This window comes from Loxodonta africana, chromosome 2 (assembly GCF_030014295.1).
Source record: "Loxodonta africana isolate mLoxAfr1 chromosome 2, mLoxAfr1.hap2, whole genome shotgun sequence".
Classification (NCBI taxonomy): domain Eukaryota; kingdom Metazoa; phylum Chordata; class Mammalia; order Proboscidea; family Elephantidae; genus Loxodonta; species Loxodonta africana.
The window spans coordinates 18,050,738-18,058,490 of NC_087343.1; positions in this window are offsets into that span (position 1 = coordinate 18,050,738).

Sequence of the window (7,753 nt, forward strand, 5' to 3'; positions counted from 1 at the left end):
TATAATTAAATTGAAACCTTGGTAATTATTTACTGTGTTAAATGTGTCAAACAGTAGTAATATTTAAAAGATTTCCCAACAAACAGGAAGTTCTTGTATACAGGATTCTCCTCCAAGTTCTTGAAAGGTGGGTTTTATATAGTTGCAGCAGATTTTAAATACACTAAGGGAGCTTGTTATTTAAAGGGAATTCTCTCGGAAGGAGTCCTTTTCTAAAGCAAATATCACCTCATGGTTTACCTAGTCTGTTATTCTAGGTTTTCATAGGCTTGTTTTACTGAAAGCAATCTAATGACACTGACCTTTAGCTGGAATGTGGCATTGATGAGGTCCTTGATCGATCCTCATCAAGTCCAGTTTGCTTTCCTCAGTCCCTGGATAAGGGAGGACCTCATCCCAGATCCTGGCTAATGCAAATACATACCTTCAGTCTTAAGGAGGAATGGTGAGAAAATCCCAGTTAATCAATGAAAGGTCATCATCCTTGTTTGAGTATTCTAAAAGGACATTCTTTAATGAGTGACTTGGTAGTGTCATCTTTGACTGGAAAGAAGTTTTTTTGGATTGCAAAGGCCTACGAATTTCAACAACACTTTATGGCTATTGTTGTTGTTAGGTGCTGTCCTGTTGGTTCCGATTCATAGCAATACTGTTGTACAACAGAATGAAACACTGCCCGGTCTTGCACCATCTTCACAGTCATTGCTGTGTTTGAGCCCATTGTTGCAGCCACTGTGTCAGTCCATCTCATCGAGGGTCTTCCTCTTTTTCACTGACCTTTACTTTATCCAGCATGATGTTCTTCTCCAGGGACTGATCCCTCCTGATAACATGTCCAAAGTACAGGAGACAAATCTCACCATCCTCGATTCTAAGGATCACTCTGGCTGATTTCTTCTAAGACAGATTTATTTGTTCTTCTGACAGTCCATGGTGTATTCAACATGCTTTGCCAACACCATAATTCAAAGGTGTCAATTCTTCTTTGGTCTTCTTTGTTCACTGTCCAGCTTTCACATGCATAAGAGGCCACTGAAAATACCATGGCTTGGGTCAGGTATACCTTAGTCCTCAAAGTGACATTTTTGCTTTTTTAATACTTTTTAAGGAGGTCTTTTGCAGCAGATTTGCCCAAATGCAGTGCATCATTTGATTTCTTGACTGCTTCTTCCATGGGCATTGATTGTGGATCCGAGTAAAATGAAATCCTTGACAACTTGAATATTTTCTCCGTTTCTCATGATGTTGCTTATTGGTCCAGTTGTGAGGATTTTTGTTTTCTTTATGTTGAGGTGTAATCCATACTATGGCTACATGGAAGTAATTGGGACATTTAATAAGTATTTCTTCTGTCAAAGAGTCAAAATCAGATAATAGATTTTTCAGGGAATTTTTGTCTTTTTTTTTTTTTAACTTTTGTTTTTGAAAATTTGTGTGAAAAGTCGACTCCAGAACATGTGATGATAATGAGTAGGGAGTTTTCTAAATTACCCAGAAGCTAAGAGGAGATTCCAAATTCATTGTGATTAGCTTCCAGGATGTTATCTTTTGGAGAGTCCAGCCTTATCTTCTATGGCTTTTGGAGGGTGCAGCCTTATCTTCTATTTACTAAGACTGTAGGTTAGATGGGGGTGCTATTAGTCAGCCACTGTCTGCAGAATTGAAGTCCTGGCACCGCTCTTTCTAGACGATTTCAGCCTTCCCCAAATAAGGTAATATTCACTCTTTTGTCATGTAAAGTAACATTTACAGGCTCCAGGGATTAAAAAAAAAGTAGATATTGTTGGGTGTCATTAGTTAGCTTACCACAAGTAACTTCATTAAAAAATTAAAATGAAACCTGTGGAATTAATTTTAATACTAGATTTTACTTAACGTAATATATCCAAGGAAACCCTGGTGGCCTAATGGTTAAATGCTATGGCTGCTAACCAAAAGGTCGGCAGTTCGAATCCGCCAGGCACTCCTCTGAAACCCTAAGGGGCAGATCTACTCTGTCCTATAGGGTCGCTATGAGTTGGAATCGAGTCGACGGCAGTGGGTTTTTTGTTTTTTTTTTTTTAACATAACCAAAATATTTCAACATGTAATCCATGTAAGAAATATCAATAAGATATCTTACTTTATTTCTTTTTTCTAATAAGTCATCAGAATCTGCTGTGTATGCCCAGGTTCCTGGTTCTCTGGCCATCTTGTGGAAAGGAGGTTTTGGCCTGGAGCACAGCTGTATACGCGGTGGGGTCATGCTCCAATAGACAGACCCCACCCCCGGGCTCACTCCTGTTAGGGAAATGATGGCTTTGCCCAGGGGTATAAGCATTTTAGGCTCAGTTGCCTAGGGTGCTGGGCTTAGGGGCCAGCTGTTTAGGGGAGAGCTGAGAAAGGCCAGCCCTCTGGCACTTGGAGACCTCATATGCTCCTTGTCCCATGGAAAGTTGAATTCACGTGCAGCCCCTTCCTCTGGTACCGTGTGTGGCAGGGAGAGGGCCTAATGGGGCTGAGTCCTTGCCTTCCTCTACTGCTTTGCTCCCAGGAAACCCAGAAAAGTACCGCTAGTGGGTCGAATGGTGGTCCCTCCCAAGAAAATATGTCTCCTCTGATGGAGCCTGTGAATGTGACGCTATTTGCAGATGGAACTAAGGTAAGGTAAGGCTCTCCAGATGAGATCATCCTGGGTTAGAAAAAAACAAGAACCAAACCAGTTGCTGTTAAGTCAATAGTGACTCACGGGGACCCCATGTATGTCAGAATAGAACTGGGCTCCATAGGGTTTTCAGTGGCTTATTTTTTAGAAGTAGATCACCAACCCTTTCTTCCATGGTGCCTCTGGGTGGTCTTGAACCACCAACCTTTTGGTTAGCAGCAGAGTGTGCTAACCTTTTGCACCACCTAGGGACTCCTTCCTGCATTAGTATGAGCCCTAAATCCACTGACAAGTGTCCTTACAAGAGAAAAGAATGGGAAAAAACACACAGAGGGGAAGGCCATGTGAAGAAGGAGGCAAAGATTGGAGCTTATTGCTTCTGTAGGCCAAGGAATGCCAGGGTGTGCTAGCAGCCACCAGAAGCTAAGGGAGGGACACGGAATGGGTTTCCATAGACCTCCAGAAGGAACCTATGGTGCCGACATCTTGATTTAACACGTCTGGCCTTAGAAACGTGAGAGAACACATTTCTGTTGTTTTGAGCCACCCATACCTAAAAAACCAAACCCATCGCCATTGAGTTGGTTCTGACTCATAGAAACCCTATAGGACAGGGTAGAACTGCCCCATAGAGTTCCCAAGGAATGCCTGGTGGATTCAAACTGCCAACCTTTTGGTTAGCAGCAGTAGCACTTAGTCACTACACCACCAGGGTTTCCTCAGGCCAACTAGCTTGTGGTAATTTGTTACAGCAGCCACAGAGAACCAATACGATACCTATAGTTGATTATCCTATAGGCCTGCTTGAAACCGCAGCTAGAAACGGTGGAAATAGTATTTGAGTCTGTCTGATTTCAAAGTCAGCGCTCTCAGCTACCACACTCTTCTGCTCCTTCTGACCTGAACATATCCATATAGGCCTTGAGCCAGGGTCACTGTCTGAGGTGGGACTGAGATAGGGATGCTTAGGAGGCCGGTTCCAAATAGGACTGAGGTAGGGCAGCAACAGGCAGGGACGGGATCAGTGGCAGGTCAGGAATTGGGACAAAGCAGGGTGTGGTCTCATGCCAAGGACTGGAGCCTCAGGAGAAGCCCAGACCAGAGCCTGAGGAAATGATGGCTGGGGCTGCTCACAGAGACTTGTTTGGGATGTGGATGAACTGCTAGATTGTTTGTTTTTCTGTGTGGTGCCACACCCAAGAATGTTCCAGTCATGTCTTAAGAGGCTTAGCCCCTCCAGAGAGGGGCTGGTTTCCCTGAGTCAGTGATTTTGTCTTCTTCTAAGAGCCCTGCCAGTTTGTCTCCAGAATGTGTTTTGCTCTTAGGGTGGATGAAGCTCAGGCAGCTCTGAACCAACACGGAAGTCCTCTTAGCCTTCAGGTCAGTAACTTTCCTAGCACTGGTGCCATAGGTGGGCATTGGACCTGAACCTGACGTTGACACCATCAGCTCCAGACACCGTGGGAGTCTGTACATAACAGGTTTTAATGGATGTCGCTGATGGACTGGCCTTATCTCGGGGTTCCTTGGCTGCCTGCCAGCCCAGGGGAGCTGCTTGCTCCAGTGCTTCCCAAGAACTCTGATAAGTGGCTTTAAAGCCTGTTTACAGTGAATGTGTTTAGTGTGTGCTCACTTCTCCTTGATGTATTCACCCAGAACGTATAGCACAAAACTTAAAAAAGTGGGTAGACCACTGTCATGGATTGAATTATGTCCCCCCAAAAATGTGTGTATCAACTTGGTTAGGCCATGATTCCCAGTATTGTGTGGTTGTCCTCCATTTTGTGATTGTAATTTTACATTAAGAGGATTAGGGTGGGGTCGTTAACACCACCCTTACTCAGGTCACTTCCCTGATCCAACAAGGAGGGAGTTTTCCTGGGGTGTGGCCTGTACCACCTTTTATCTCTCAAGAGATAAAAGGAAAGGGAAGCAGAGAGTTGTGGACCTCATACCACCAAGAAAGTAGCACCAGGAGCAGAGCGTGTCCTTTGGACATGGGGTGCCTGCCCTGTGAAGCTCCTTGACCAGGGGAAGATTGAGGACAAGGACCTTCCTCCAGAGCCGACAGAGAGAAAAACTTCTCTTGGAGCTGATGCCCTGAAATTTGGACATGTAACCTACTAGACTGTGAAGAAATAAATTTCTCTTTGTTAAAGCCATCCACTTGTGGTATTTCTGTTATAACAGTACCAGATAACTAAGACAACCACTAACAAGTTAGATGCGGCTTAGATCTACTGTATGACACCATTCAATGCAAATAACAGTACAAGTTCATTTGGTTTGCTTTCCCCAGGGTTTACCTAACTTCTTCCCACAAAATGCCACATATTCAAATTTGCACAGTCTCCCAAACAGCATAATAATAATTAAAGGTAGAATTAACTGTTTTATGAATCAAAAACATTACTTCTGGCTACTTTTCAAAGTCAGCCGGGGGGGGATGTAGTTTGGAGGCAGAACTTAAGTTTTGGGTGAGATATCATAACAATAGAATGCATTATTATGGATCTCTTCCAGTTGGCTGGCCAGGTTGCTGTCTTCCAAATTTCTTAGCATAGATGAGTGAGCGTTTCTAGCACTGCATCCATGTGTTGAAACATCTCAGTTGCTATTCTGTCAATTCCTGGAGCCTCGTTTTTCACCAATGCCTTCAGTGCAGCTTGGACTTCTTCCTTTAGTACTATCAGTTCTTGATCATATGCTACATCCTGAAATGGTTGAAGGTCAACCAGTTCTTCTTGATATAGTGACTGTGTATTCCTTCCATCTTCTTTTAATGCTTCCTTTGTCGTTTAATATTGAATCCTTCAATACTGCAACTCAAGGCTCCGTGTCATGGATTGAATTATGTCCCCCCAAAAATCTATGTACCAACTGGTTAGGTCATGTGTGATTGTCCCCCATTTTGTGATTGTAATTTTATGTTAAGAGGATTAGGGTGGGATTTTAACACCACCTTTAATCAGGTCACCTCCCTGATCCAAGGTGAAGGGAGTTTCCCTGGGGTGTGGCCGGTACAACCTTTTCTCTCTCAAGAGGTAAAAGGAAAAGGAAACAAGCAGGGAGTTGGGGACCTCATACCACCAAGAAAGCAGCACCAGGAGCAGAGCTCGTCCTTTGGACCTGGGGTCCCTGTACCTGAGAAGCTCCTCGACCAGGGAACAGTGAAGGACCTTCCTCCAGAGCTGACAGAGAGAGAAAGCCTTCCCCTGGAGCTGACATCCTGAATTTGACTTGTAATCTACTAGGCTGTGAGAGAAAATTTCTCTTTGTTAAAGCCATCTATTTGTGGTATTTCTGTCATAGCAGCACTAGATGACTAAGACACTCCATAAAGATTACAGCTAAGAAACCCTATGGAGCAGTTCTACTTTGTAACACATGGGGTCACCATGAGTTGAAACCGACTAGTGGCTACCAGTTTGGTTTTTGTGGTTTGGTAAAGCCTTTGGACAAATAATAATTAATAATAATAAAAACAAGGTCAGCAGCAGGTAATAGTTATCAGTCACACTATGTGGCATACTGTGTTCAGTGTTTACATGGATAACCTCATTCATTCATTCAGTTATTCAACAATTATTACTCTATCGAGCAGCGTTCTAGGTACTGAAAATATAATAATGGAGAAAACAAATTCCCTGCTTTCATGGAGCTTACATTCTATCAGGAGGTAGACAATAAATAAATACATACATGTGAAGCTGATGCGTGCTGAGAAGAAAAACAAATCTGAGCATAGGGACAGAGGGTGGCCAGAGGAGGCCACTGTGTTGAGTAGGTATCTGTCTGCTTTCCAGGCAGAGGGAATACAGGGCCCTGACCCTGGAAAGAGCAAGGTGCGGAGTAGGGAGGATGAGGTCCGTGCAGTAGCTAGGGATCCGAGTGGAATGGGGAAGCCATTGGAGGTTATGACATAGGTTTTAAAGGAATTGCTCTGCCTGCTCGAGGCAGGTAGCCTCAGAGGCCAGCCTTTCAAAGAGACACCTGCTCTGGCTCATCCTCCTACACTGAGCAGAATAGGCCGCACATTGTTCTGAAATTGTTCTGGATAAGATGGCCACAGAATGGGCCATAGATGGCCTCAACCAGTTTTAGCAGGTTTTCAGTGCCATTTTGGCATTTTAAGTGAACTATTAGCTCGTTAAGTGCAAAATACACCTAAGCACCCCAACTCTGGGTGGAGACTTAACATGTTAACGAAGGTAAATCAACCTCTTCCTCCATCCTGGAGAACTGAACCCTTGTCTAGAGAAAATGCATAGTCATCCCTAAGCCTCGAGCACCTGTGTGAAGGTCAATCCTGAATATTCATGACGAATTTGCTTGTTCTTGTCTGCTGTCTGTAAAAGCCCACCTCCCCAAGCTGCCTTCAAGCGGTCTTGCAGGCAGCAGCTCAAGCTGCTCCTTTCCTTGCACAATGAAATAAAGGCATCTTTCTGACCTCTCACCATGGCGTCTTGTTTACTGGCTGTAACAATTCGTGTTGAGCAGAGCCTGGGGTTTCCACCTGTCAACATGCTGAGTGGAGAAAAGGCTGAGTCGGGGCAAGGGTGGGATAGGTAAGCCTGTGAGGAGGCCACTGCAACAGTCTAGAAGGGGAATAATGTGGCTTGAAGCTGGAAACTGAAATTGGAGGAGATGAGAAGAGGGTGGATTCTGGATGTACTTGGAAGTTATGATGGCAGCATTTGCTGATGGATTTGGATGAGGTTGTGAGAGAGGAGGCACAGATGACATCTTCTAAGTTTTTGACTGTAGTCCAAACTGGTGGTATCATTTATTGACATGGGCAGTATGGGAGGAGAAACAGGCCTGGAGATGGAACTTAAGAGTTTGGTGTGGGTTTTCCAACTTTGTGGCGGCTATTAGACATCTGTGGAGATGTCACAGAGAGAGTTGGGCAGATAAACTAGTCTGCAGCTCAGGGGAAAAGGCTGGTGAGTTAGATTTGGGAGTCATCAGCAAAAAGATGAAATGTGAAGTCATGGGACTAGAAGAGGCCACCAAGGGAGTGAGAAGATAAGAGGTCCAAGGGCTAAAGCCTGGACACACCATCATTTACCCCTAGGGAAGGGAACAAAATGGGGGGAGTTTAAGGAG